Source organism: Macrobrachium rosenbergii, chromosome 51 (genome assembly GCF_040412425.1).
Source record: "Macrobrachium rosenbergii isolate ZJJX-2024 chromosome 51, ASM4041242v1, whole genome shotgun sequence".
Taxonomy (NCBI): Eukaryota; Metazoa; Arthropoda; class Malacostraca; order Decapoda; family Palaemonidae; genus Macrobrachium; species Macrobrachium rosenbergii.
The window spans coordinates 58428839-58452801 of record NC_089791.1 but is presented as its reverse complement, the minus strand read 5'-3'; the positions used below and the strand labels follow the sequence as shown (position 1 = coordinate 58452801).

The 23963-nt window shown below is 41.3% G+C and overlaps 1 protein-coding gene across 1 annotated transcript in view; it reads right to left on the bottom strand.

Annotated features, from left to right (window-relative positions):
• LOC136833438 (uncharacterized protein PF3D7_1120000-like) overlaps positions 1–23963 on the bottom strand; it is a 71396-nt gene that overhangs the window by 28892 nt on the left and 18541 nt on the right. The window contains exons 3-4 of the mRNA XM_067095599.1: positions 16659–16801; positions 8418–8512 (exon numbers count right to left, since the gene is read on the bottom strand). The gene's annotated coding sequence lies outside the window, so the exon portion shown is untranslated. The remainder of the gene's footprint in view (positions 1–8417; positions 8513–16658; positions 16802–23963) is intronic.

Sequence of the window (23963 nt, the reverse complement as noted above, 5' to 3'; positions counted from 1 at the left end):
AACGCCGCCGGCATACGGGAGACGTTTTTGTAAATAGAGGCTTGGCGTTTAAGGGTTAAGAAACTTCTCAAAATGTCAAAATGCATGTAGAACTGGACTTTGGACCCATTAGTAAATTAAATTAATTTTCATCTGAAAAAAAATCACTACTAGATGCACCATATGCAGCTTTCAAGTTTTTTTTTACAAAAATTGTTAGTAATACTCATATATATATATATACAGTATATATAAATTGAGGTCAATGACAGACAACAAGAACTTATATACTATTCCAGGAAATAAAAATAAAAAAAGAACATAGGAACAGTAATACAATGGTATATAAAGAATTGTTTTAGTATATAAAGAAAAGGATATAAGAAAAGATTTTGAAAAACTGGTCGCTACATTGTGTTAATCATGCCAAACACAAGTGAATAGACATTATATAATACATACTAAGAAGGAATTGATAAAAAAATGTAAAAGGTAAGGTAATTACATATATTATGCAAAATTTAGAACATAAATGTAAATAACAAAAGCACACAATCCACTTGAGATGTGTGTAGGCAGGTTTTCAACCACATAGCAATGTAAAACTTATTTTTCATTGTGCAGAACCATCATTACTACATGCATTTCATGTAGCTTGCAAGTTTTTACAGAAATTAACAGTAAAAGTAATGTTGAAGAAATCCACAGTGGTGTAAATGTAGTAAGCCCCCACTATTCGCATTCTCACGATTCGCAGATTTTTCTTTGGAACTTATCCCCAAATTATTTGTGAAAAATTCGGCAATTTGCAGACTTTTTTGTTGAGAAATATTTAATAATCAGTATATTTTGATGTTATTTTCATGACTAAATGCATTTTTTTTATGATAAAAAAATTATTTACTAATTTTCAAATATTAATATCAAGATTAATAAGATTAAATATAATAATAATAATAATAATAATAATAATAATAATAATAATGATAATAATGCTGTAAGATTGAATAATACATAATAAGAATTAAATAATAACTCAGAGAGAGAGAGAGAGAAACTTGTGGAAAGAAACAGGTGGTAAAAAACTGGTTTTCTCCCCTCCATGGGTTCAGGAGGGACCCCTTTATAGTACAGAAAGGGCCTCCTTGTGGTGAACCCTGTTGGCAGCTGAGCTCTTAAACTGGTTTTTTTTCACCCTTTATAGATACAATGCTCAAAACTGATACTACTGAAATGATATTAAAGTGGCTGAAATGATATTAAGGGGAGCGCTGATTCCGTAAGGCTCCATTATAAAGTAACTGCTTATAGCCACCTGATGAATGAAGAGATTTGCTTCAAATTTTTACCGTTTATTCTTCAACTAATATTGAAAATTCTCAAAGAAGGATATTTAGAAATTAACTTCTAAATTAATTTTTTTGCATTTGACAAAAAATTAACTCAAAAATGAGTTTCCCAAGCACAACATCAAGATATATAGTTATACTACACTCTGTAAAAGTTTCATCGAATTTGGTTCAGTCTTCTTGGAGTTATAAGCATTTATTTTTAAAGAAACTAAGTTTTGAGAAAACAGCAAAAGAAAAAAATTTATGCTCATTTCCTTCCTAATATATAACTATGAAACTATGACAGTTAGAAAGCTGATTTTTGCACTAAAACTATTTTGTCACAAAAAAATATTCCCTGAAATTTACAATATAATCAAATGAATAAAAATGTGCTCTTTCTTGATTTGTGTTACCTAAAATTTGCATATACTGTATATATGTATAATATATATATATATATATACCATATATATATATATATATATATATATATATATATATATATATATATATATATATATATATATATATATATATATATATATATATATATATATATATATATATATATATATATATATATATATATATAAATATATAAATATATAAATATATAAATATATAAATATATATATATATATATATATATATATATATATATATATATATATATATATATATATATATATCTCAGGACAGGGTGACAAGGAGATAGTCGGTCATCTGTAGGTGGTATTTATTTTAACGATCTTTCCAGAACACTTTGTTACATCATCAAGGCTAAAAGAAAATTTACAAATTAAAATACATGAATAAAACTAACGACTTGTGAGAGTCTCAACATGCTATATAAATATACATTAAAACAAGACAGTTCATAAAAAGCACCTGCTAGACTAAAAGGTTGAAGACTGAATGATTAAAAGGAAAAGGAAAGCAGCAAAGAAAATAATCTGGCTAAGCCAGATACAACTGAACAGAGGTGGTGTGTGAGTTCAACTTAGGAACTAGCTGTTTTATGAATAACGATTCCAAAATTAGCAGTTCATGAGGATGACTTGTTTGGCCCAAAACAGAAAGTCAGAATAATCAATACTTGTATTACATATATTTGAATGATTTCTGATATTAGAAAATTCTGGATTGGACAATCTGCAACCAGTACGGTGACTAACACCTTTATGTGAATCTGCTCTGACCCATGAAGCAATCGTTTAGTCGATCTGTACGTAAGTCCCCAAATTACATCTGGGGCAAGTATATTTATATAATCTGACGATTGCATTATTGGGCAGCTTCTATCCTTAAATTTAAAAGGGACCCTATTGTAAGTGGATTTTTGGTATTAAAATGACTTGCAACATGTTAAAATGTTTTTCTTGCAGACTTCAGATTACTTCTAAATTTATCGTCTAGGACGTATGGGATAGCTGCATAGAGTTTCTTCCATGGTACTGTACTTATAACAGCCAACTGTGAGATAGTTTCTTATTTAAAAATTCTTGCAGTGTTTAAAGAAAACATGAGATGGAAACCAATTATCAGTAAAATATTTGTGCAAGAAAATTATTTCTTTATGATAAGAGTCCCAAGAAGAGGTTAGATGTATAAGCCCGGTGGAGAGAGTAAAAATTGAATTTAGTTTAAAATAATAAAAACAAGCGCTATAAGTTTGAACCCAGACCAGTAAAAGTCTTCTTTCAAAAACGGAAGTGTTAAAACTGTCATTATGTCGGAACACCAAAACATCCAAGAATGGTAATTGATTATTGTCCTCTCTTTCTAATGTAAACTTAATATTCGGATGTACTTCGTTAATGTGAGAAACTGATCAGCATGAAAAGCTGATTTGAAAAGAACAATAAAATGTCATCGACAAACTGTTTATATACAAGAGGATAAAAGCTAAATGACTGCAATTTTCCAACATGTGCTCCTCCAGGAGCACATGAAAATGTTAGAAAAGGTTCTGGAGCCTAAGGTGATCCCATTGCCATCCCATCTATCTGTTTTATACAAACAACCCATTAAAAATAAAAGCAGTGTCCAGCACTGTTGCCAACTCAACAATTTCTTAAAAAGACAACAACAATCATAATTATAATTAAAAATAGAATAGATGGGATGGCAATGGGATCACCTCAGGCCCCACGTTTTCCAACATTTTCATGTGTTAAACAAGGGAGGAGCGCATGTTGGAAAATTGGAACCTAGATTTTATCCCAACCAATAAACGGTTTGTCAAAAAAAAAAAAACCTTCGTTTTTTTCAAATCAGCTTTCAATGCCCAATTCTCTCGACATCCATTATTGATTTTTACATTAATATTAAGTTTACATTAGAAAAGAGAGGAAATAATCAAGGTACCATTCTTGGATGTTTTTAAAATCGACATAAAATTTTTAACACTTACTTTGAGGAATCATGACAGACTGGTCAGGACCTCAAGACTTTTATATAGCTTTTGTTTTTCCATTATTTTAAACAAAGTCACTCCTAACAGGTCGAGACCAAGGTCGGCTTCATGGAGTGGCTAACACCTGCTCTTGGGATCATATCATAAAAGAAATGGTTTCAGGAGAAAAATCATTTTACTGATAATTGGTTGCAAGAGCATTTGGTGTTTAAACACTGCAAGAATTTCATAAGAAACTGCATCTCACTTGGCTATTTAGTTCGTACCACGGAAGAAATTCTGAGCTTCACAACAGAACCTCCAGAATCAATTGTAATCATTAATCTGAAGTCTGCTAGTTAACATTTAAAAATACATTTGCAAGTCATTTTAATCAAAAATGCACTTAAACAGGGTCCCTTTTTATGGATGTGAAATAATTAATTTTCAGGTCAATGAAATCGAAAACTTATTAAATATATTCGCCAGATAATAAATATTGGGAATGTGTGTCGAATGCTAAATGATTGCTGAGGGTCAGAGCAGATTCACGAAAGTGTTAGTCACCCGGTGTGGTAAGCAGAATTTTCCAACTGGAAATTTTCTAATTATTATTAAATCATTAAATATATGTAAAGACTATTATTGACGTATTCTGACTTCTCTGTTTTTTCATATAGTATTCCACATAGAACTGACTAAAATTCAATCGTTATTCATAAAATAGCTATTCCTATTAGAAATAATAACACCACCTCTGTATAGTTGTATCTGGAATGAGCCAGTTTTCTTTGAAAAACTAAATTTCCCTTTTAATCATTCAGTGTTCAACCTTTTAGTCTAGCAGGTGCTTTTATGAACTGTCTTGTTTTAATGTATATTATATAGCATGTTGAGACTTTTGAAGTCTTCCATTCCATGTATTTAATTTGTAAATTTTCTTTTAGCCTTGATGGTGTAAGAAAAAGGGTTAACTGAACTCTGACCGGTATGCAAATATGTTATATATATATGAGGCCCCGACATATATACCTTCTATATAATATATATGATATTCATATTAAATGTTTCTCAAAATATATATATATATATATATATATATATATATATATATATTATACACATATATGATATATATTATTATATATATATATGATTGTGTGATGATTTATATATATATTATATATCAGAGGGATATATATCATAATATATGTTGTCTGTGGGTCATTGCGGATATAAGTTAGGATATATATGGTATATATATATATAATATATATATATATATATATATATATATATATGCTCTCATATTTCCATATATGTATATATATATATATATATATATTATATATATAATATATATATATATATATATATATATATATATATATATATATATATATATATATATAATATATACATTTATATATATATATAATATATATATTTTATATATATATATATATATATATATTAATATATATATATATATATATATATATATATATATATATATATATATATATATATATATATATATATATCTTTCTCTTTCTTTTTCTTTTAACGTCTTTTATTCTGTTTTTGTATGGGTAAGCACCTGATGCCCTTTGAAGGACTTTTGACGGCTTTGGGGTAGACCTGTGGTCTCGATCGGCTGCCCTGCCTGACACGCTAGACCCGCACAGATGTTCATGTATCATACCAGACCCAACGCCTTTCTTCCCAGCAGCGAAAGTTATTATACGGGTATGAAGCGTTAAGACGTGTGAGATGTTTGTTATGTTTTTAGAAGGTGTTGTATATATATATATATATATATATATATATATAATATATATATATAATATATATATATATATATATATTTATATATATTTATATATATATATATATATATATATATATATATATATAATATATATATATATATATATATATATATATATATATATATATATATATATATATATAATATATAATTTCTGACTCATGTAAAGGACCTAACCCAGGTCTCTCAGGTGAAAGCAGGGCGCTATCCATCAATCTCAGGTCCAAACTTCTTTAGACTTATTGTGGCCAGTGGATAGCCACTTGCTTTCCACCCGAGAGACTTCGATCCCTACATGAGCTCAGAACATTTCTGTTCCACACGTGATTGTGTGTGATGATTTCTATCTTATTCACTCCAGAAGGGATAGTCGGAATGAAATGTTGTCTATTGGGTCATTGCTGAGTCGGAAGTTGGGGAAACTTCATTGGTATGCAAGCAGTTAGCTTGCCCAGGTAATTCCTTGGTGCAGTTGCTCTCAGGTTCCAAATTCTTTTAGACTTGTATGGCCCAGTGGATAGCGCCTTTGCTTTCCACCTGAGAGACCTGGGTTAGATCCCACATGAGTCAAAATTTATTTCTGTTCCACACGTGATTGTGTGTTGTTGATTTCTATCTTATTCACTCAGAGGATAATCGATGAAATGTTGTCTGTTGGGTCATTGCTGAGTCGGAAGTTGGGGAAAAACTACGATTTATGCAAGCAATTAGCTTGCCCAGGCACTCCTTAGGTGCAGCTCTCAGGTTCCAAGTTCTTTTAGACTTGTATGGCCCAGGGATAGCGCCCCTGCTTTCCACCTGAGAGACCTGGGTTCGATCCTCGACATGAGTCAGAAATTTATTTCTGTTCCACACGTGATTGTGTGTTGATGATTTCTATCTTATTCACTCAGAAGGATAATTCAATGAAATGTTGTCTATTGGGTCATTGCTGAGTCGGAAGTTGGGGAAAACTTCGGTATGCAAGCAGTTAGCTTGCCCAGGTAATTCCTTGGGTGCAGTTGCTCAAGTTCCAACTTCTTTAGACTTGTATGGCCCGTGGATAGCGCCTTTGCTTTCCACCTGAGAGACCTGGGTTCGATCCCCGACATGAGTCAGAAATTTATTTCTGTTCCACACGATTAATGTGTTGATGATTTCTATCTTATTCACTCCAGAAGGGATAATTCCAAGATGAAATGTTGTCTATTGGGTCATTGCTAGTCGGGAAGTTGGGGCTTCGCTGGTGTGCAGGCAGTTAGCTTGCCCAGGTAATTCCTTAGGTGCAGTTGCTCTCAGGTTCAAGTTCTTTACTAGACATGCAAATGATGGATAGCGCCCTTGCTTTCCATATATATATATATATATATATATAACTATATATATATATATATATATATATATATATATATATATATATATATATACATATACATATACATATACATATACATATACATATATATATATTATATATATATATATATATATATATATATATATATATATATATATATATATATATATATATATACACAGTAAACCCCACGTATTTGCGGGGATGAGTTCCACTCACCCGTGAATAGTTAAAACCAGCAAATACTTAGGACCCTTCTAAAAACACATAGAACTGCCTATTTTGATGGTTCAAACACACACAAAACAAACTAAAAATGTTTATACAGTTATTATCCTACTTACAATGGGGTTAGGTTCCAAAAAAAAAAAAAACCATCGTTTGTTGGGAAAAAAGTGAGAAATGCCAAAACGTATCTTGAACATAGCCTAGCCTACACTAGGGTATTCGGTACCATATATACATATATGGTAGCCTAGCCTACACTATAAAATATACTCTTTACATACACGGTATAGTCAGATTGAGAAGGAGAATCAAGCAGGTTCTTGAAACCTCTCATTTGTATATATATATTTCTAACATATATTTACATTTACACCACTGTGGATTTCTTCAACATTTTAGTGACTCATGCTATTATGAGATTTTTATGAATAAAAGCACTACAAAAACATTTTTAACAGTAAAAGCAATGGCAATGATGGACAACAGATGTACAAGAGGTGGTGCATATATATTTATACATACTTGTTCCATCTATCATTGTTGTTCACTTTTAATTACTACAGAGGTATTAGAGTGAACACAAGCAATATATATATATATATATATATATATATATATATATATATATATATATATATATATATATATATATATATATACTGTATATATATATATATATATATTTATATATTTATTGAAGAAGTTGAGTTAATGGACAGTACAAGACTTCTTAAGTTCATATTCATTTAAAAGATTATTCACCAATTTTGCTAGATGTTTATCATCAATAAGGTTATATTAGCAAAAAGTTGATTATTAAAAATGACATATTTTAAAACATTTGCTCAAGGTTCTATGTCTCACTATATGATGACGTTTTACTTTTTGCAAGTAAAAAGTACCTATATCTTTAGTCATGTGGCCCATATAGACAGGTATTGTTATACTGTCCCCTCACTAAGCAGAGGTGGAGCAGGCAAAATCACTGAAAATAGCACAGCAATAATTCTCACTGAAGTATCACAAATTTTATTCATTGGAATAGCCACATACAGTAGTGAGATTGAAAACAATAACACTCACACATATTAATAATGGAAAAACCCAAAATAGTAAATTATCTAACTTACCCAAAATCAACTGGCCGCATGAATATGAAAATATTGTCATCAAGATGAGTGAGAGACGGATAATCTTGCATGGGCAGTCTTATTTACAATTTCAATGGTTAACTCAACAGTTTGCATAGCATAATTGGCCTAACCCACCAAAAAAGGCTGAAAAAAACCACTAGAATAAAATTCCTGTACATACCTTATCCTCAATTGTGATAAGACTATCTAGATTATCCCTTGAAGTTTTATAAAAATCAATAAGGAGAGAGAAAAACTTTCTGGTTCTCTTTGGATCTGTAAAAAAAAATAAAGGTATACATCACAAATAACAATTTTTAAATGTAAATTGTATTTTTCCTAACTATACAAACCCGAGGTCCTTTACATTTGGAGATTACTTTCAGGCGTAGGCTGGAAACGGCCGTTAAACTCTTGAGCAAGGTAGTTAGGCAGTAAATACCTCCAGGTAGGCGGGGATACCCGCCTGCCCGGATGTAAACATTCCACTTTGCCTTTCGGCCCAGGTACAGATTGAGGGGTGGCATGAGGTGGCGTTATTTGTTCTGACATCATACAAACTCAGGTCCTTTACATTAGGAGACTCACTGATTGGAGGAGGAATCTGATAAAGTCTCTAACTATTTGGAGTTCACCACCTTGTCTTCCTTCCTGGTCGTGTGTTGAGGCGAGGAAGGGAAAAACTACCTCTGACAAAGATCGGGTTGTAAACGCAGGATCAGTTGTCAGACTTCTGGGTCCCTTTGCATGAAAGAGGAAACGTCAGTTCATGCAAAGTAGGCTAGGAAGAATTTGACGTCGGATGACAATAAGGCAAATACAAGCATTGGGTTGTCTCATAGTCATGGTCTCCTTCCTCCGCCTTGCAAGGAAGGGTGAGGATTTGCTCTATTAACCTGAGCGGAAATAGAGCAGGAGCTCCCGTTATGTGTATCTGCCTCGATCGCCCGGTCAGCATAGCGGCATGTCCGCTCCCTGTCACGTGGGAAGCCAGGATGGGGAGAAAGAAGAGAGGCCAGTCACTCAACATTCATTCTCCCCATCACAGCCGTACAACATAGGCGAGAAATGCAACCTGTCAGTTAGAGCTGGATAAGCTACACAACTTGTTGAGCAGCCACCAGGACCCAAGGAAAAAGTGTCAGGACTTGTGTGCAACATCCCGGAGTAGAAGGAGGTGAAGGTAGTCTGTTGGGACCACACACCCGCCTTCAGCACCTGTGGCTACCGACATATTCTTCGGAATGGGGATGGACAAACCATCGACTTTGTGAGCTCTCGGGTGAAGGTACGTGTGTCGTCATCAGCTGCCAAGTACCTCCTTTGATCGCTTCACGAAGTCAGGAGGAAGATGTGTCCTTAGACACTTCTTCCTTGGGAGAGACAGTACTAGTGAAAACGTTGACGACATCCAGGTTAGGAATGTCGAACCTTTCGGAAAGTACCACAGCTCCCAATAGGACAAAGTAACAGACAGTCTGGATCGCCGATACAAAGTCCAGGAGGAGGAACAGGGCTCGAACCCGACAGTCGATGCCAATGGATTCGGAGTCCACCTACGACATCCGAGGAAGGAGTTGGTATGATCCCCATCCCTGTTAGCCTTCTTCTACGCCAAGGCCAGAGGGTAAGATGAAGATGGACCTGAAGGCATATCTCTATCGGCGACTCGTCAAAGCGGCGAGTGCAAACACGGACGAGAACCCTAAGCGAGTCGCATGCCACCAGTAATTCCTGGGACAGCATGACTGAAGAAGCTTCGTCGTAGCTGCTCGACTGAGGAGATGAAGGCTACTTCAGATGATAGAAGACTTCAGGTCGCAAGGGCCTACGTTCTTCAAAACTGAAAGGAAGAAGCAGCCCTCGGCGGAGACGAAGTCGGAGCTTGACAGTGACTCTGACCCGAGAAGAAGTTCCGACAACGACACCACCAGCGAAGGCGGATCAGTCCCTGGGACAGTGTTGCAGAGGAGCTTCAAAGGGATATCCAGCTATATCCGTTGCGCTTTCGGCCAGCCTGTGCTTACAAGGGAAAGCTGAAAAGTCTCCCAGTCCTGAACACAGGGATGCTGCCTCAAGAACGCTTCTTGTGTAGCTGCACAGGAGGATGGGTCAGCGGAATTCTTCTGCGATGCCTGCGGCAATCAGGTCGGAAGAGCGGAGGAAGTCTTCAAATGTTGTCTGTAACCGGGGTGAGCAATGTTTGTGAACCCCTAAGCGAGACAAATATGGAGGAAAAAACGTCGATATCCGAGTTTTCACCAAAGACAGCATGCTGCCTCCAACAGGCGGCCCTTGGTCTGGTATGAGGGAGGCGAGAAAACACTACTGACTTTGTGTGCAGGAGCAACAGAAGGACGGTAGGATTTCTCAGTCCAACAGTCTCTGTATGAATCTTCGTGAAGAAAAGTGAGCATGCGTTCGGCTCCGATCACTCCAAACCGAGGCGAGCCGCCTGCAATACATCCCCACCAGGGATGTATCTGGTTAATTGAGCTGTCGAGTTTGCAGCAGAACAACACTTTCGAGTACCTTCGTCGGGGATGAAACAGGGGGAAAAAACGATTGCCTCCTGTTTGTCGACAAATCACCACTACTGTGGTTTTGTTGTTCAACGAGCAGTGAGTGCATAACACCCATCCTGGTCTCGGACTGGCCAAGGCTGCCCCTGAGCCCAGGGCGGTGGCGAAGGTACTAATGCGTCTCGGTCACACAAATTCGAACGAGTCTTGCAGTGTGCGCCTATTCCTCAATCTGTGAATCTGTGAGTAGACACAAGGTCTTGAAATATGCAACATATTCGAAGAGTTCCTATAATCAAGCATTAGCCTAACTCTTCCTCATATCGAAGAGGAAGAGCGAGGGAAAAAGGAAGCAGACTTCATTTTCCACATGGGAAACTTCTGCAAGATGACGGGAGTACCAGGGCAATTAGCTCTAGCCGGCTGGCATTTTCCCGAATCCAGGAACGGGGAGGGTGGTGGGATGAGGATTCGATGGAAAGAATTGCCGAGACCTAAGGAAATAGATACTTCTCCTGAAGGAATCCATTCCCAGGTCTCGGCAATGTTGCTGCCAACTCAGGACTCGATAAGCATCATTTGTCAGGCATCTCAGCAGTTGCAATCTTCTTCTGAAGCCTGAGACTTCTTTGCTAAGGAGGTTGAGGGGCTGGCCAGACTCAAGGTCGGGGTGAGATGACTAAGACCCAAAGTTCTTGGCCATTGTCCAAAGAGACAAGGCAGTGCCCTGGTAGGAACATGATTACCAGGGTATCTGGCAAATCTCTGAAGAAAGGCGAAACCAAGTGAGTTCGTTCCCAAGGTCGAGCAACTCCGGGACTTACGACGGAAGTCCAGGTGGGACAAAAGTCCTTCTTCTTAGCACCAAAGATTGCCCAAAAAACTGCAGTCGGCAAGACCCTCGAGGCAAGAAAGAATTCATATTCTGTCGAGCAGGGTGGAAGTTTGGTCTCTCGACCTGAGATTAACTCCATCGAAGAAAAGAATTCATCAGGTCGAGCAGCTTCTCGGAAGCCAGGACCCGCGTGGTCCCTGACACTCGACCCCTGGAAACTGCAGAAGGGTTGCAAGTGATGAAGGTTATTCATTGGGGCCGGTCCTGTCCCGGGGGATCTCGCGCCCGGCGAATCGTGCGGTTCCCGAGAACACAGGGGGTGATCATAACTTGAAGAGGAAGACCCTCGCTATTTCCGATCGTGGCTCCTGTACCTCCTTGGAGGAGACCTTGACAGATCCATGGGAAACCCTCCTCAGCTACCTGGTTATATCTGAGAGAATCGGAGGACCGATACCCCAAAGCACACCAGGCAGCCGAACTCCGAAAGAAAATTCGTCGGAGCTCTCTCTGTCCATCTCGCGCCTCTCAGACAACTGAGAGGAGCGAACAGGTGAGGAGAAAGAGTATCCTACCTGTCCTGCCGGAATGATAAGCAGGAGAGGCTGGACCGTGGTGATATTCAACCGAAGGAGATTGCTGCCATACGGGAAAGAAGAGCACTTGTGCCGTGTGCGCTTTCCTGGAAAGAGCAAAAAGTTCACTCCAAACATAATCCGAGAACCAGTCGGGAAAAAACCGGTAGAGGCCGGGCGATCGCGGCGATCAGCTGGTCAGTATCGCGGCCAGACTGGGAGGCGGGGCGGGAGGCTGAAGCGGCGAGCCAGTCTGGCAAGCCGAGGCGGTCGAGCCCGAGCCAGTCTGGCCAGAAGCCAAGTCGGAAGGCCAGTCTGCGTAAGCGGCGGGGCCGAGCGAGCCAGTCTCATAACTGGGCGGGCGGACTTGTCCTGCTGTGAACAATTTGCTGGTTCGAACTCTAAAAACTCCACATGAGGCGAGCCTCGAGAAGAAAGGTTCAAGGGAATTCTGTGTCTGCTATCTTGCATGCCGAACCTAAATTTGAGACACAAGCGAAGCCCGCCCGAGCAGCGAAGCAGCTGGCGGGCAGTATGTACCTGGCGTCGCGGCACACCAAGCACCTGGGCGTCGGCAACCAGACACCTGAGTGTCCGGCAGCCAGACGCCTGGGTCTCAGCAACCCAGACACCTGGGCGATCCCGGCAACCAGACACCTGGGCATCTCGGCAACCAGACACCTGGGTGTCGGTAACCAGACACCTGGGTGTCACAACTGGCATGAACACCTGGGTCTCTCGGCAGCGCCTACACCTGGGTGTCCTGCAGCCAGACACCTGGGTGTCTGCGACGGCAGACACCTGGGTGTCTCGGCGCTCTCTCGTCCTGTGCCTCGTGGGAAGCGCTCGTGATTCATAAATTCGAGCTACCCCTTGCGAGACTTCTGAAAATCGGGAGGCGTGCTGTTTCCTAATAGATCGAAAGAGCCAAGCACCAGAACCAGTCTTAGATGCAGACTTCAAGACTGGCAACAAGGGTGGCCTCAAGAGGCGCTCTCACCAACCCCAGAAACGCAAGATCCCACGGAAAATGCGAATCGGTGAAAACTTGTCTCCCGGAAGAGAGTCAGTCCTTAGAAGTCGCGGAAGGACTCCCCAAAGTGAATCTCTTCCTGCTTCTTCTGGTGTTGAACCAGAGGATCGAGACACGCAGGCTTAGACTCGACCGACACTGGCAAACACTCGGGGCGCTTGCGGTGCTGGCAGGAGAACAGACACACTGGTGCCTCAACCCTTTCTCTCGCATTGCTCGAACTGGGCCCAGGAAAATCTCTCCAGACCAGATCAGGATACTCGACATTCCATAGAATCTCGGCACTCCCGAAGCGGCTTCATGAGCAGCGCCGAAGCAGCCCCTATCTTAGGCGGAACCTCTAAGACTGAGCAGGATGCGCAAACTGAGGTCCTGCGCCCGTGGCTTCGAGCTCCACAAAACCCAGGGCTATGCGAATCAGTTTTCTAACCCGAAGGTTGGGAAAACCAGCAGAGAACCCCTGCCTCCTCAAGGAAGAGGCAGTCCCTAGATGTCCAAGGGCATCGAAGAGGAAGAAGCAGCATTCCTTCCTTCCCGGCGATGGAGGTCTGTCGATTCTGGGACCTAGGACCTCGGGAGAGGAAGAGGAAGACGCAGCAGAAAGACGAAATCGAAGATAAGATGAAGAAGACGGCTACTTCCACAGGACGGCTGTTCACCTCATTCCGACATCTTCTGGATGGTGGACACGAAACATCGTAACCTCCAGGGTAGTCCGGCAGGAGACACGGGCCTTGTGGGACACCCCACCACCAGGAGAAGCATGATCAGGACAGCTGATGCAGAGACTCACGGCAGCAATTCGGAGGGCAGGAGCTACCTGCAGCGGCCCAGGAACATCACCTCAACAGGACCACTTCCTACATCTTCACGCTGACATCTTCTACAGGATGGCGTGCATCGTAACCTCTGGGGCGCTGGCAGAACACGGAAATGGACGACCGCGTTCGCCAGAGCGGCAGGAATGGTCAGGACAGCTGATGCAGGAGCTACGGCAAAGGTTCGGAGAGCAGGAGCCAGCCAACGGCCGGAACGTCACTTCCACAGGCGACTTCGCCCTTCAACGTAACATCTTTACAGGATGGCTGACATGCGTAACCTCCAGGGCAGCTGGCAGGAACCTGTAGCGGCCCTGGGCACAATCACTAGGAAAGCGGCACGATCCAGGACCCATTCGATGCAGGAGCTACGTTAGCGGTTCGGAAAGCGGAGCTGCTGCAACGGACAGAATGTCATTTGAAAGTCCAGCTGGCGACAGGAAGCGATCAGAGGCGGCTGTGGCGGGAACCAGAAACAGCCACAGACTGTCGTTGAGTTGACAAGAGCATAACAGGGAACAGCAGGAGCAGATGGACCACAGATACGCAGGAAACATTGCAACAGCATACATGAAAACCAGCAATGACAGCGATTGATCTACATCGGCGGGAACAGAGTCAGAGCGATCCCGACGTGGAAATATGTCATCTAATCGGGTATTAGTGCGATCGAAGCAACACTGAATGAATGTCGGGACTACTTCATGCAAGATATTCTTGATATATCCAACCCAACTACTGCTGTGTCTGCGATGTCGCTTTCAACCTGAAAGAAAAACCATTAGTAGAGGAGGCTCACTCCCGCTACAAGGGTAACAACCCTACGCAGCGTTAGGAATACTCTAGGCAATTAGCTCAGTCGCTCCACACCCCACCCACCCAGTCTTCACCCGGCCCGAGAAGCGGGCGAAGAGGCGAAGGAGAGAAAGGAAGAACAGAGAAAAAGAGACGGAGAGGCCACCAAGGGCACCGTGGAAGCGGAATCTCGGCAGCGCCCGTAACCCCCTCCCACTAAAGCCCACATAAATCTCTAAGCGCCCAGGCCAGCCAGTACTCAGCATAAGTATGAAGAAATTAGTGATGCCCCTTACACACGGAGGCGGAAGCCCAAGAGGGGAACTAACTCTTACGTCGATGGATGTGGGGAGTGAAGATATGGCGTCCCAAACTATATCGAAAGTACAGGAGGCGCCTCCCGGTATTCTACGTGAGGCAGCTGGAGAGAAGCATACCACTTGGTTACGCTACTCCAGTTATGCCTTGGCCGTCAAACCCGAACACGGGCAGGGAGCGGCGGCTTACACCAGGTTATCTAAATCGTGGGTTTTATATTAACAAATATCAAACACGCGTATATATAAACATAAAAACATAAGAATCCTGGAAAAGAAACAACGACAGTCAGGTAGAGAGAACAAAAACACGTCAGCAGCATGACGGCTGAAAGCAAGTGGAATGTTTACATCGGGCAGGCAGTATCCCCCGCCTGGAGGTAGTTACTGCCCTAACTACCTTGCTCAAGAGTTTAACGGCCGTTTCCTGCCTATGCCTGAAAGTAATCTCCTAATGTAAAGGACCGAGGGTTTGTATATTGTGTCGGAACAAATGAACAGTTATTTTACTTTGTTCCCTTTATCATGTATTAAAATCTATAATTAATCCTATATCAGTGTGTACTGAATTATAACTGGCAGTAAGTTCTAAAGTCCATTTTCTGTCTTGGAAATGCTTACAGTAGTAGTCAATGCAAAAACAAGAGGTATTATTTTCATGAAACTAATTACAATACTATGCAGCAAAGAAATTATAGTATTATAATGTATAATGAAAGATGTAAAATTAACATTCTGGTACAGTTAATTATATTTCGTGCTACCTACTATAAAATCAAACAATTAAATTTTTATTTTACATAATATACAGATAGAAGATTCTGTCAACCAATAAACACTATGGCACAGTATTTACAAAGGATACACCACAAGCCCAGTAACATTACAAAACAAGGACTCCAATAAAGAATAAATGAACAATTAAAGAATGACTTTCATTGGAGGAGCTGCCCTTTCATGTACCCATAATAGGCATTCAACAACCATTTACTTTAACCTGAATTATCCTATTCCTGCTGCATCAACAGTAAATACTGCCTTCAACTTTGCTCCGATTTTCACCCCTCGCTGAAGAAGAAACCTTCAGACGAACCCTCAGCGTCTAAAAATTACTCATTAGTCTCATTACATTAATACATTATAGAATAACAATAAGATTTACAATGAAACTTTAAAAGATTTAAAATATTTAAAATAATATAAGTACTAGTTATTTTACCATATGTACACAAGTGCATTACTCATTAGAAGACCTCTTTTCTTGCTAGTGTAATTAATATGGATAATTAAAGAAATTGATTTAAAGTTGCCCATCCCACAGGCCTTTGTATTACAAAGAAAATTGTAATGGAGGTTGGCAGAAGGTTACAGAGGGTGGGTGGTGGTGGTGGTGGTAAAGAACTGTGGGAGGAGAATAAGTGTTGGCATAATATGCTTACTTACCAAGAGTAATAATGTCTGTTTGAACCATTCATTCACTCACCAATAAACATGCACAACTCACTTAAACTAATCATTTTCACTCACTTGGATCAAATAAATCTCCTGGAAAAAAGTCAACATCCTTCTTAATATGTTTCAGGAAGTGACTAATGACCTGCTAGTATCATTATCACTCCTAGGCATACGCCTGGATGCTGTCGGACACTATCACAAACATCAAATGGGGGCTGAGAAACAAAAAAAATATAACACCATCAAAATAAAAATATTAAAATGTACAGTTTGATCATGATTTGTCATTTAAAATTATGATCAATTAAAAAATCCTTAAGAAAAAATAAAGCAAAAAAAACAGACCAAAGTATGCAAAAAATTTTGTGAAAAGAGCAAAATTTACTTTTTCGATATATATGGTTACATGAGCCTATTTGTGGTCAGCACTCCAAGAAGCACACTGTATCATGATGCTGAAGAAGAAGAAGAAGAAGAAGAAGAAGAAGAAGAAGAAGAAGAAGAAGAAGAAAGAAGAAGAAGAAGAAGAAGAAGAAGAAGAAGAAGAAGAAGAAGAAGAAGAAGAAGAAGAAGAAGAAGAAGAAGAAGAAGAAGAAAAAAAAAATGGACTTGAATCCTCAACAAATCTTGTCCTCTTCAGTGCAGAGTCTACGTTAGGTATCTTTAAAGAATATCCTAATGAAGATTTACAATCCTCCTCCATTACACAATATTCACTTGAAAGTTGAAGCCAATCAAGACCTTTTACAAGAGATAGGAGACGTTATCACAAGATAAAAAGGTAATATCAGTTTGGAAAGCTACAAACGCAGAATTAGAAGGCAGCCCTGCAGCACGTGTGCTTATGGAGCACTATCAACAATTGCATTCTTGGAAATATGGTATTTTCAGGATAAAATTAAGTTTCATATATACTTACCAAGTAATTACACAGCTATACTTTCTATATGCACAGCAGTTAAAAATTTGAAGTTCATGGTAGCAATTCATTTGTTTTTTAGTGTAGGTTACTACCCCGCCCTCTATTGGGGAACAATAGGTACAACAAAACAGAAAGAATCACTTCTTTTGTGCTTAATGTCCATCAGAGGGGAGGAGGAAGGGCTCTGATCTGTAATTACCTGGTAAGTATATATGAAAATGACATTTTTATAATAAAAGTTTTATATATACTTACCCAGTAATTACATTAGCCGAGTTTCTCTTGCCTCAGCAGCTTAAATTAAAAAAATCGCGGGTTAGCGCTTCAATTTAGTGCAGGTGACTGGTCTCACCCACTAATGAGAGTATCAGGAACTACTCGGCAAACATTCGTCATTACGTTTATGCTTTATGTCCATGAGGGGGAGGAGGGAGGGCTCCGTCCGTAATTACTGGGTGAGTGTATATAAAACTTTATTTTATGATAAAAATGTCATTTTTATATATGTAACTTACCCAGTAATTACATTAGCTGATTCCACTTTAAAAGGTGGTGGGGAATTATGGACAAATTCTGTTCCCAACCATTAATTTATGTGATGATTTGAGATAATAGATAAGTTGCCAGCATAGGTTACAATGATTGTAGTTCCTTGTTAGTTAAGAGAGCCTGCAGTAAAGAACTGCCTCTGGTTGTTGCTCAATTTAACCTGTAGCAGAGTGGCAGTAAAGCCAGGAGCGCTTCTACTTAAGTGGAACACTTCGCAGTAAAGGAGTACTCCGATGGCTGACGAAGTATAAAATTAAGCTTTGCAACAAAGGTGTACACCGATGGCCAACAAAGCATAAATAATTGCCCTTGCCCTGGGTGCAGTACCAATAAAAACAACCAGATATGACTGTTGCTTGCACTGAAAAAACAGACCATAACCATTCACTGACAGTGATGGGTGCTCCAGGTAAACTGTAACCTCCGGCTCTCACAAGTCTTGGCACCTTACTACAAGGTGAGTAGATAGTAGGAGAGAATCCTATGCTTCCTTCTACGATGCCATGCCAGTTACTAACAGTGATCACATGGTACTGCCAGAATCTAACATTGTTTAATTTTCTTTGAAAGGAAAGTAGTGAAGATCGATTACACTTTCCAAGGGGGCATACACTGCCTGAAAACTAAGGAGGTAGAAGCTGATCTTCCATCCTTAGCCTCCCTAAAAGGGAGCAAAATGCTTTCTTACTTCTCCGAGTGTCTTGGAGAAGGTTGATTATAGACCGGACATCAGGGGCACACAGTGCCTGAAAGCTATGAGGGGAGGTTGTACTGATGTGTCTAGCTTCCACTAAAGGTAAGCCAATAGCTCTCCAGAAACTAAGAGTGGCATCAGAAAAAACAAGTCCAATCACAAGAGAGGACCATACGCTCTTAGCAGAGGGTGCTAGAACACTAAACGTCACGAAAACCTCCTATGCTTCCAATCCTGCTTAGGTCATACCGTAAAACTCCAACAGAAAATGAGCTTCCAACTCTTCTCCAGAGCCAGGGATGCAGGAGAGTTGGCGTTAGACCACCGGAAGCTGGCGCCGGGTGTACTGAGTTGGTGGGCACTCCTAGAAGCTCGGGGTAGAGCTGGCACCCGGATGTAGCTGGCGCCAGGTGAGGTGGAAGTCAGGTGAGGAAAAAACAACTCAGGCTGATGGGTGCTCCTGGGAGTCTGGAGCCCAATCCCTGGGTGTAAAAACCTTCCTCTCTTCCATTAAGTTCTCGAAAGAGAGAGAAAGAACGGATCCAGATCATGGTGGTCTTCAATCTTGGTAAGATTCTTTTATTTCTGAAGTTATCGGAAAGACATGGCTGTCCTGATGAACTTTCCAGTCCCAACAAGCTCTTAAATAAAACTGGAGAGGTCTCATGTGAAGTCTCCCTAGTCTTACGAATTTCTCCAGAGAAGTCAATGTCCCCAAGAGATTCATCCACTGGGTGGTGGAGCAAGAACGAAGAGGTCTACCTTCCTCAGACAGTCTCCACTCTTCAAGACCAGAAGCCCGAAGTTGGGGAGTCTATCCAGAACTCACAATAAAGAATCTTCTGAGCGGGAATCATTTGTGACTTCTCGAAGTTCATTGTTAGTCCTAATTCCTTGGTCAAGAGAAGAGTTTTGTAAGCCCTTCGTGCATTGATTCTTCGTAGGTGATCGAATTAGCAATCGTCAGACATAGCTAGATCCCTCGTAAATGTAGCCAACCCGCCACAGGATTCAACACTCGAGTGAAGACTTGTGAGGCCTTCGAGAGACTGAAACAAAGTGCTCGAAATTGAAAGATCTGGTCCTCGAAAATGAAATGTAGACATTTCCTTGAATCCGGGTGAGCTGGAATATGGAAATAAACATCCTACATGTCCAGGGATATCTGTACTTTTCACTAATTCTATTGCCTTTTTGTTCAGAAGAGAGAACACTTCCTTCGACAAGGACGAATGCTTCTCCTAACCGATGGAGTAAGCTGTCAATATAACAGAAGTCTTGGTCAATGGCGGATTCTCCTTGAAGGGGATAGCGTATCCCTCTTTTAAAAACTTTGACTACCCACTGATCCACTCCTCTTTTGTCCCGTCTCTCCCAAAAGAGACGAAGCCTGACCCCAGGAGCATGAAGGACTAAATCCTCACTTGCAGAGAAGACTTTGCGAGCTCGCTGTTTATCAGAGGAAAGCAGGAGGGCCGATTTCTGGGGTCAAGCCTTCACTGTAAACGAGACCCACAGTTCACGCACCTTCAGGACACCCATGACATACAGGGCAGCTACTTCAAGCGATCCACCTCTAACGGCTCTATCTGCACAAGAGAGAAAATTCTCCAGGTCTGTGGCTTTAGCACACAAGAAAGGAGATTCTTGAAGCTTCTTGGCAACTGCTCCCAAACACCAGTCGAGAAAACTCAACACCTTGAAGGCATTAAAAATACTCTTCAACAGGTGATCCATCTCCTGAGCTGAAAAGAACATTTTAAATCGATGCAGGCGAATCTCCTGTCCCCAAGTCAGTGAGCGCAGAAAAGTCCCCCTGGGAGGAGTCAGGCACTCCCAGGAAGGCTCTCCGTTGAATATAACAAGTACTGCCTACGTGATGGAGTGAGAGGGGAAAACACTAAAGCAGGCACTTCCTTGATCCCACTCTTGTCAGAAAGCCATTCCTCTACTTGGAGAAGGCTTTCTTCGAAAGATTTAGAAAGAACCATCCTAGGAAGACTAGTCGAATCCACAGGCTGATAGCTCATCATGTAAGACGGGCCTGAAAAAGAAAAGAAGGAGAGGACGGAGTCAAAAAATCCAGGAACTGTTGAAGAAGGCACTTAAGGAGTGCTGCATACGGCGCAGCAGACGTATCCTTCTCCTTTTCTTCCTCAACAGAAGAAATCGGAGATGTCATCAAATCTGATCCAGGGGCAGTCTGCGCTGCAGGTTTCTGTAAAAGATGAAGGATATTATCCAGTTTTTTGTTGCCAAGGTTCAGTGCTGGTCAAAGCAGAAGAAGCATCAGCTGGGTGGCAGAAACTTGATGAAGTTCAAGCGTTATCAGAAGTTCGGCAGCTTCAGGGTGCTCCGACAAAAGAGAACGTCCGACTCTCTCAGGGCGCCTGACTGCGTCAGGGCGCTTGGCCGCATCAGGGCGCTTGGTTGCATCAGGGCGCTGGGCTGCATCAGGGCGCTGGGCTGCAACATGGTGCCTGGCTGCTACAGGACACTTGTCTGCTCCAAGGCGCTCAACATGACATCCCACTGAAACAGGATGTTCTGAGGAAACAGGGCACTTCGTGAAACTTGGAGCTGCTCGCCCGAGAGGTGTAGAGAGCAAGAACTTCACTCCTGGTGCTGAAGAGAGGAGAAAAAACACTCTGGAGTGTCCAACTTGCTGCACAAAGATTGAGGACTGAAGGAGGGCTCCCTCATTTTCTTATAAGGGAGATGTGGGGACCGATCTTTACCTGAGAAGCGTCTCTGAGTGGGCAAGAATCCTCTGTAAAACGACGAAGATGGCTCCTACGAGGCGGCGCTTCTTCAGAACTTGACAAAAGTCGATGCATTTCCGAGACACCTTTTCAGTGGCTGTCTCTAGTCGCAACCTGGGATGTAACAGGTTGGACTGGGACTACGACTGCCCATGGGCAGACCCCACTGACCTCCCTTGGGCTACCAGTATGCCTCCTCCCAGGTAGAGGGGAGTATGGCAGTGACCTGAGCCTAGGAGAATCAGCCAATGCACTTCCGAGATGCCTTTCCAGTGGCTGTCTTTCGTCGCCTTACAGTATGCAACAGGTTGGACTGAGAAACGACTGCCCTGGGCAGACCACTGACCTCCCTCGGGCTGCCCGGTATGCACTCCTCCCAGGTAGAGGAGTATGGCAGTGACCTGCACCCTGAGAATCAGCCCGGGACCGGCAGCTACCTCACTACATCCAGAGACGTCTTCCCAGGCTGTCTGTTGTTAGGACCGACAACGAAAGCTCAACTAGGGGAGAATATCCATGTGTAAGCCCCACGACCTCTGGTTTTCATTATGTCTCACTCCCGGTGTATGGGAGTATGACAGGACCGCCTCTGTCTAGGAGATTGAGGATGAGTAGACACCTCCTCCACTGCACAATACTTCACTATCACAAGGTTAACATCTGTAGCCTAAAACTAACAATAGTACGAGAAAGTAGAGGAGGCCAGGCATTGGGAACAAGTGGATGAAATGGGCAGGAAGAGGTTTGCAGTGGGAGAGATGAATTAGATGGTGCCAGGATACCAGTAACTGGTGCCGAGCACCGAGAGAAGCGGTGCTGAGCATGAAGAAGTGAGCCCAGCGCCCGAGCGGGCCTAGCCAGCTGGCCAGCGTTCTGCAGTTGGCGGTCGTCGAGCCGGCGCCAAGCACTCTGCAGTTGGTGGCCACCGAGCCAGTGGCTCAAGCAGGCACCAAGCGTTCTGCAGTTGGTGGCTGTCGAGCCAGTAGCTCGAGCAGGCGCCAAACGCTCTGCAGTTGGCTGTCGCCGAGCCAGTAACTCGGCAGACGGCGCTCTGCAGTTGGCTTGACGTCGAGCCAGAAGCGAGCAGACACGGCGTTCTGCGGTTGGCGGTGCTTGAAGTCGGTAGTTAGAGCAGGCTCGAGCGAGCTCTGAGCATGCTCTGCTGGCGGCCCGTCGGCCAGTAGCCAAGCAGGCGCCTGGCGTTCTGCAGTTAGACAGAGAGGCGCTACTGGGCGCTGTAGAAGGAGCTAAAAATGTGTATGTTCTTCACGATTCCTGTCATGCACTCCGAAAGCACGTCGTAACCAAAACAATGAGCACAATTCTCTCCCACTGTATTCCTGCCCTTACACTTTTCAGTTCTCTGCAAAGGAAAGTGTAATAATATGTTCAATTATACAGATATCTCAATTCCTTTAACATCCATATCTCAATACTCATTAAACATTATTGAGACTCACTGGTGCATTTCATTCTCAAAATCTGGATTACACTTTCAGTTCTAAAGGAAGGTGTAATAATATATTCAATTAATTTTTTTAAGAACAATTATGAAGACACAGGTACCATTATACAGATATCTCAATTTTCTTCTGAAAAAATTGGTCGGGCCCGAATAAGGGTTATATTTATTACAATGCCAGGAAAGAAAATTAGCAGCTGCGGACCACGATGATATCTACGTCTCAATTCCTGTCACACGTTGGGGTTACAGTTATGCCTTTCAAACGAAAATATTAGTTTGGAGTGAATGCTTTGCCATTAATATTTGTATACTAAAGAAGGGGCAGGGAACGCAAAACTGTAGGTTTCTTTGCAAAGGAAATTCAGTTTGGTAGCACACACTTTGTACGCTATTCAAGACGAAGTGCACACTGTATCATCATACATAAGTACACACTGTATCATCATACATACAAGTCTCAAATTCTAATTAAGACTGTCTTGCAGATAAGAAATAAAATCATGTTACTAGTTCAGCAACCAACACAATGTTTACATTCACCGGTAAAGGCGAAATCGTTGGTTAAACTACGCTGTCGGTAGTTAAACACTTGATTATGAGTTCTTTACTGTTGTGAAATGACAAATTAAAAACAATCAAACTGTGCACCAGATGCTGTAAGCAGAGAGAATCCCGAAATTGGCGATAAAACATCAGCAAAATCAGGTCTCTGACCGAGCCAAATTGCATTAAATCCTGACGAAGCGCTCTGTGTTGACTCGAGCGTCAGCTGAAACATAATGACGAATGTTTGCCGAGTAGTTCCTGATACTCTCGCTAATGGGCGAGACCAGTCACCTGCACTAAATTGAAGCGCTAACCTGCAAATTTTTTAATTTAAGCTGCTGAGGCAAGAGAAACTCTTAGCTAATGTAATTACTGGGTAAGTTACATATATAAAACAATTTTATCATGAAATGCCATTTTCATATATGTAACTTACCAA